The sequence below is a fragment of the Saccoglossus kowalevskii genome, chromosome 13, assembly GCF_978046115.1.
Source record: "Saccoglossus kowalevskii chromosome 13, keSacKowa6.1, whole genome shotgun sequence".
Lineage (NCBI taxonomy): Eukaryota > Metazoa > Hemichordata > Enteropneusta > Harrimaniidae > Saccoglossus > Saccoglossus kowalevskii.
In genome coordinates, this window is record NC_140653.1 from 12,915,567 (window position 1) to 12,923,920 (window position 8,354).

At 37.5% G+C, this 8,354-nt stretch overlaps 1 non-coding gene across 1 annotated transcript; it reads left to right on the plus strand.

The window, feature by feature from the left end:
- Positions 1 to 1,760: 1,760 nt before the first annotated feature.
- On the plus strand, positions 1,761 to 1,861 carry Mir219 (microRNA mir-219). The gene has a single exon (NR_130074.1). It is a non-coding gene; the product is annotated as a microRNA mir-219 (primary transcript).
- Positions 1,862 to 8,354: the final 6,493 nt, after the last annotated feature.

The following is an 8,354-nucleotide window of genomic DNA, read 5'->3' on the forward strand; positions in this document are numbered from 1 at the left end:
ACAAGAGCTGTGCTGGGCAACACACGTTGTCATCAACAATATACAATGCAACTTGATATTTCATGTAGAGCATTACAGATTGATATTGATTCCACATAAATTAGTGTAAATAATGGGCGTGGCACACACTGGTGAACTGGTATGGACGTCTTGGTGACAAGCTTTGATTGTCCAAACGCAATTATTGTGTTTTCTTAACTAAACAAGAGCTGTGCTGGGTATCACAAGTTGTCATCAACAATCAACAATACAACTTGATATTTTATGTAGAGCATTACAGATTGATATTGATTCCACATAAATTAGTGTAAATAGTGGTCGTGGCACACACGGGTGAACTGGTATGAACGTCTTGGTGACAAGCTCTGATTGTCCAAACGCAATTCTTGTGTTTTCTTAACTAAACAAGAGCTGTGCTAGGCATCACAATTTGTCATCAAAAATCAACAATACAACTTGATATTTCATGTAGAGTATTACAGATTGATATTGATTTCACATAAATTAGTGTAAATACTGGGCGTAGAACATAGTGGTGAACAGGTAGGGACGTCTTGGTGACAAGCTTTGATTGTCCAAACGCAATTCTTGAGTTTTCTTAACTGAACAAGAGCTGTGCTAGGCATCACAAGTTGTCATCAACAATATACAATACAACTTGATATGTTATGTAGTGCATTACAGAGTGATATTGATTCCACATAAATTAGTGTAAATAGTGGGCGTGGCACACACTGGTGAACTGGTATGGATGTCTTGGTGACAAGCTCTGATTGTCCAAATGCAATTCTTGTGTTTTCTTAACTAAACAAGAGCTGTGCTAGGCATCACAATTTGTCATCAAAAATCAACAATACAACTTGATATTTTATTGAGAGCATTACAGATTGATACTGATTTCACATAAATTAGTGTAAATACTGGGGGTGGCACATAGTGGTGAACAGGTAGGGACGTCTTGGTGACAAGATTTGATTGTCCAAACGCAATTCTTGAGTTTTCTTAACTAAACAAGAGCTGTGCTGGGTATCACAAGTTGTCATCAACAATCAACAATACAACTTGATATTTTATGTAGAGCATTACAGATTGATATTGATTCCACATAAATTAGTGTAAATAGTGGGCGTGGCACACACTGGTGAACTGGTATGGATGTCTTGGTGACAAGCTCTTATTGTCCAAATGCAATTCTTGTGTTTTCTTAACTAAACAAGAGCTGTGCTAGGCATCACAATTTGTCATCAAAAATCAACAATACAACTTGATATTTTATTGAGAGCATTACAGATTGATACTGATTTCACATAAATTAGTGTAAATACTGGGCGTGGCACATAGTGGTGAACAGGTAGGGACGTCTTGGTGACAAGCTTTGATTGTCCAAACGCAATTCTTGAGTTTTCTTAACTAAACAAGAGCTGTGCTGGGTATCACAAGTTATCATCAACAATCAACAATACAACTTGATATTTTATATAGAGCATTACAGATTGATATTGATTCCACATAAATTAGTGTAAATAGTGGGTGTGGCACATAGTGGTGAACAGGCACGGACGTCTTGGTGACAAGATGTGATTGTCCAAACGCAATTCTTGTGTTTTCTTAACTAAACAAGAGCTGTGCTAGGCATCACAATTTGTCATCAAAAATCAACAATACAACTTGATATTTCATGTAGAGCATTACAGATTGATATTGATTTCACATAAATTAGTGTAAATAGTGGGCGTGGCACACACTGTTCATCTGGTATGGACGTCTTGGTGACAAGCTCTGATTGTCCAAACGCAATTCTTGTGTTTTCTTAACTAAACAAGAGCTGTGCTGGGCATCACAAGTTGTCATCAACAATCAACAATACAACTTGATATTTTATGTAGAGCATTACAGATTAATATTGATTCCACATAAATAAGCGAAAATATTGGGCGTGGCACACACTGGTCTACTGGTATGGACGTCTTCGTGACAAGTTGTGATTGTCCAAACGCAATTCTTGTGTTTTCTTAACTAAACAAAAGCTGTGCTGGGCATCACAAGTTGTCATCAACAATCAACAATACAACTTGATATTTTATGCAGAGCATTACAGATTGATACTGATTTCACAAAAATTAGTGTAAATACTGGGCGTAGAACATAGTGGTGAACAGATAGGGGCCTCTTGGTGACAAGCTTTGATTGTCCAGACGCAATTCTTGTGTTTTCTTAACTGAACAAGAGCTGTGCTAGGCATCACAAGTTGTCATCAACAATATACAATACAACTTGATATTTCATGTAGAGCATTACAGATTGATATTGATTTCACATAAATTAGTGTAAATAGTGGGCGGGGCACACACTGGTGAACTGGTATGGACGTCTTGGTGACAAGCTCTGATTGTCCAAACGCAATTCTTGTGTTTTCTTAACTAAACAAGAGCTGTGCTAGGCATCACAATTTGTCATCAAAAATCAACAATACAACTTGATATTTCATGTAGAGCATTACAGATTGATATTGATTTCACATAAATTAGTGTAAATAGTGGTCGTGGCACACTGGTGAACTGGTATATACGTCTTGGTGACAAGCTCTGATTGTCCAAAACGCAATTCTTGTGTTTTCTTAACTAAACAAGAGCTGTGCTAGGCATCACAATTTGTCATCAACAATCAACACTACAACTTGATATTTCATGTAGAGCATTACAGATTGAAATTGATTTCACATAAATTAGTGTAAATAGTGGGCGTGGCAAACACTGGTGAACTGGAACGAACGTCTTGGTGACAAGCTCTGATTGTCCAGACGCAATTCTTGTGTTATCTTAACTGAACAAGAGCTGTGCTGGGCAACACACGTTGTCATCAACAATATACAATACAACTTGATATGTTATGTAGTGCATTACAGATTGATATTGATTCCACATAAATTAGTGTAAATAGTGGGCGTGGCACACACTGGTGAACTGGTATGGACGTCTTGGTGACAAGCTTTGATTGTCCAAATGCAATTCTTGTGTTTTCTTAACTGAACAAGAGCTGTGCTGGGCATCACACGTTGTCATCAACAATATACAATAAAACTTGATATTTCATGTAGAGCATTACAGATTGATATTGATTCCACATAAATTAGTGTAAATAGTGGGCGTGGCACACACTGGTGAACTGGTATGGATGTCTTGGTGACAAGCTCTGATTGTCCAAATGCAATTCTTGTGTTTTCTTAACTAAACAAGAGCTGTGCTAGGCATCACAATTTGTCATCAAAAATCAACAATACAACTTGATATTTTATTGAGAGCATTACAGATTGATACTGATTTCACATAAATTAGTGTAAATACTGGGCGTGGCACATAGTGGTGAACAGGTAGGGACGTCTTGGTGACAAGCTTTGATTGTCCAAACGCAATTCTTGAGTTTTCTTAACTAAACAAGAGCTGTGCTGGGTATCACAAGTTGTCATCAACAATCAACAATACAACTTGATATTTTATGTAGAGCATTACAGATTGATATTGATTCCACATAAATTAGTGTAAATAGTGGGCGTGGCACATAGTGGTGAACAGGCACGGACGTCTTGGTGACAAGATGTGATTGTCCAAACGCAATTCTTGTGTTTTCTTAACTAAACAAGAGCTGTGCTAGGCATCACAATTTGTCATCAAAAATCAACAATACAACTTGATATTTCATGTAGAGCATTACAGATTGATATTGATTTCACATAAATTAGTGTAAATAGTGGGCGTGGCACACACTGTTCATCTGGTATGGACGTCTTGGTGACAAGCTCTGATTGTCCAAACACAATTCTTGTGTTTTCTTAACTAAACAAGAGCTGTGCTGGGCATCACAAGTTGTCATCAACAATCAACAATACAACTTGATATTTTATGTAGAGCATTACAGATTAATATTGATTCCACATAAATAAGCGAAAATATTGGGCGTGGCACACACTGGTCTACTGGTATGGACGTCTTCGTGACAAGTTGTGATTGTCCAAACGCAATTCTTGTGTTTTCTTAACTAAACAAAAGCTGTGCTGGGCATCACAAGTTGTCATCAACAATCAACAATACAACTTGATATTTTATGCAGAGCATTACAGATTGATACTGATTTCACAAAAATTAGTGTAAATACTGGGCGTAGAACATAGTGGTGAACAGATAGGGGCCTCTTGGTGACAAGCTTTGATTGTCCAGACGCAATTCTTGTGTTTTCTTAACTGAACAAGAGCTGTGCTAGGCATCACAAGTTGTCATCGACAATATACAATACAACTTGATATTTCATGTAGAGCATTACAGATTGATATTGATTCCACATAAATTAGTGTAAATAGTGGGCGGGGCACACACTGGTGAACTGGTATGGACGTCTTGGTGACAAGCTCTGATTGTCCAAACGCAATTCTTGTGTTTTCTTAACTAAACAAGAGCTGTGCTAGGCATCACAATTTGTCATCAAAAATCAACAATACAACTTGATATTTCATGTAGAGCATTACAGATTGATATTGATTTCACATAAACTAGTGTAAATAGTGGTCGTGGCACACACTGGTGAACTGGTATATACGTCTTGGTGACAAGCTCTGATTGTCCAAAACGCAATTCTTGTGTTTTCTTAACTAAACAAGAACTGTGCTAGGCATCACAATTTGTCATCAACAATCAACACTACAACTTGATATTTCATGTAGAGCATTACAGATTGAAATTGATTTCACATAAATTAGTGTAAATAGTGGGCGTGGCAAACACTGGTGAACTGGAACGAACGTCTTGGTGACAAGCTCTGATTGTCCAGACGCAATTGTTGTGTTATCTTAACTGAACAAGAGCTGTGCTGGGCAACACACGTTGTCATCAACAATATACAATGCAACTTGATATTTCATGTAGAGCATTACAGATTGATATTGATTCCACATAAATTAGTGTAAATAATGGGCGTGGCACACACTGGTGAACTGGTATGGACGTCTTGGTGACAAGCTTTGATTGTCCAAACGCAATTATTGTGTTTTCTTAACTGAACAAGAGATGTGCTTGGAGTCACAAGTTGTCATCAGTAGTCAACAATACAACTTGATATTTCATGTAGAGCATTACAGATTGATATTGATTCCACATAAATTAGTGTAAATAGTGGTCGTGGCACACACGGGTGAACTGGTATGAACGTCTTGGTGACAAGCTCTGATTGTCCAAACGCAATTCTTGTGTTTTCTTAACTAAACAAGAGCTGTGCTAGGCATCACAATTTGTCATCAAAAATCAACAATACAACTTGATATTTCATGTAGAGTATTACAGATTGATATTGATTTCACATAAATTAGTGTAAATAGTGGTCGTGGCACACACAGGTGAACTGGTATGGCGTCTTGGTGACAAGCTTTGATTGTCCAAACGCAATTCTTGTGTTTTCTTAACTAAACAAGAGCTCTGCTGGGCATCCCAAGTTGTCATCAACAATCAACAATACAACTTGATATTTTATGTAGAGCATTACAGATTGATATTGATTCCACATAAATTAGCGAAAATAGTGGGCGTATCACACACTGGTCAACTGGTACGAACGTGTTGGTGACAAGCTGTGATTGTCCAAACGCAATTCTTGTGTTTTCTTAACTAAACAAAAGCTGTGCTGGGCATCACAAGTTGTCATCAACAATCAAGAATACAACATGATATTTTATTTAGAGCATTACAGATTGATACTGATTTCAAATAAATTAGTGTAAATACTGGGCGTGGCACATAGTGGTGAACAGGTAGGGACGTCTTGGTGACAAGCTTTGATTGTCCAAACGCAATTCTTGTGTTTTCTTAACTGAACAAGAGTTGTGCTGGGCATCACAAGTTGTCATCAACAGTCAACAATACAACTTGATATTTTATGTAGAGCATTACAGATTGATATTGATTTCACATAAATTAGTGTAAATAGTGGGCGTGGCACACACTGGTGAACTAGTATGGACGTCTTGGTGACAAGCTTTGATTGTCCAGACGCAATTCTTGTGTTTTCTTAACTGAACAAGAGCTGTGCTGGGCATCACAAGTTGTCATCAACAATCAACAATACAACCTGATGTTTTATGTAGAGCATTACAGATTGCTATTGATTCCACATAAATTAGTGTAAATAGTGGGCGTGGCACACACTGTTCATCTGGTATGGACGTCTTGGTGACAAGCTCTGATTGTCCAAACGCAATTCTTGTGTTTTCTTAACTAAACAATAGCTGTGCTAGGCATCACAAGTTGTCATCAACAATCAACAATACAACTTGATATTTTATGTAGAGCATTACAGATTGATACTTATTTCACATAAATTAGTGTAAATAGTGGGCGTGGCACACACTGGTCAACTGGTACGGACGTCTTGGTGACAAGTTCTGATTGCCCAAGAGCAATTATTGTGTTTTCTTAACTGAACAAGAGCTGTGCTGGGCATCACAAGTTGTCATCAACAATATACAATACAACTTGATATTTCATGTAGAGCATTACAGATTGATATTGATTCCACATAAATTAGTGTAAATAGTGGGCGTGGCACACATTGGTGAACTGGTATGGACGTCTTGGTGACAAGCTCTGATTGTCCAAACGCAATTCTTGTGTTTTCTTAACTAAACAAGAGCTGTGCTAGGCATCACAATTTGTCATCAACAATACAACTTGATATTTCATGTAGAGTATTACAGATTGATATTGATTTCACATAAATTAGTGTAAATAGTGGGCGTGGCAAACACTGGTGAACTGGTACGTACGTCTCGGTGACAAGTTCTGATTGTCCAAATGCAATTCTTGTGTATTCTTAACTGAACAAGAGCTGTGCTGGGCATCACAAGTTGTCATCAACAATATACAATGCAACTTGATATTTCATGTAGAGCATTACAGACTGATATTGATTCCACATAAATTAGTGTAAATAATGGGCGTGGCACACACTGGTGAACTGGTATGGACGTCTTGGTGACAAGCTTTGATTGTCCAAACGCAATTATTGTGTTTTCTTAACTGAACAAGAGATGTGCTTGGCGTCACAAGTTGTCATCAGTAGTCAACAATACAACTTGATATTTCATGTAGAGCATTACAGATTGATATTGATTCCACATAAATTAGTGTAAATAGTGGTCGTGGCACACACGGGTGAACTGGTATGAACGTCTTGGTGACAAGCTCTGATTGTCCAAACGCAATTCTTGTGTTTTCTTAACTAAACAAGAGCTGTGCTAGGCATCACAATTTGTCATCAAAAATCAACAATACAACTTGATATTTCATGTAGAGTATTACAGATTGATATTGATTTCACATAAATTAGTGTAAATAGTGGTCGTGGCACACACAGGTGAACTGGTATGGCGTCTTGGTGACAAGCTTTGATTGTCCAAACGCAATTCTTGTGTTTTCTTAACTAAACAAGAGCTCTGCTGGGCATCCCAAGTTGTCATCAACAATCAACAATACAACTTGATATTTTATGTAGAGCATTAAAGATTGATATTGATTCCACATAAATTAGCGAAAATAGTGGGCGTATCACACACTGGTCAACTGGTACGAACGTGTTGGTGACAAGCTGTGATTGTCCAAACGCAATTCTTGTGTTTTCTTAACTAAACAAAAGCTGTGCTGGGCATCACAAGTTGTCATCAACAATCAAGAATACAACATGATATTTTATTTAGAGCATTACAGATTGATACTGATTTCAAATAAATTAGTGTAAATACTGGGCGTGGCACATAGTGGTGAACAGGTAGGGACGTCTTGGTGACAAGCTTTGATTGTCCAAACGCAATTCTTGTGTTTTCTTAACTGAACAAGAGTTGTGCTGGGCATCACAAGTTGTCATCAACAGTCAACAATACAACTTGATATTTTATGTAGAGCATTACAGATTGATATTGATTTCACATAAATTAGTGTAAATAGTGGGCGTGGCACACACTGGTGAACTAGTATGGACGTCTTGGTGACAAGCTTTGATTGTCCAGACGCAATTCTTGTGTTTTCTTAACTGAACAAGAGCTGTGCTGGGCATCACAAGTTGTCATCAACAATCAACAATACAACCTGATGTTTTATGTAGAGCATTACAGATTGCTATTGATTCCACATAAATTAGTGTAAATAGTGGGCGTGGCACACACTGTTCATCTGGTATGGACGTCTTGGTGACAAGCTCTGATTGTCCAAACGCAATTCTTGTGTTTTCTTAACTAAACAATAGCTGTGCTAGGCATCACAAGTTGTCATCAACAATCAACAATACAACTTGATATTTTATGTAGAGCATTACAGATT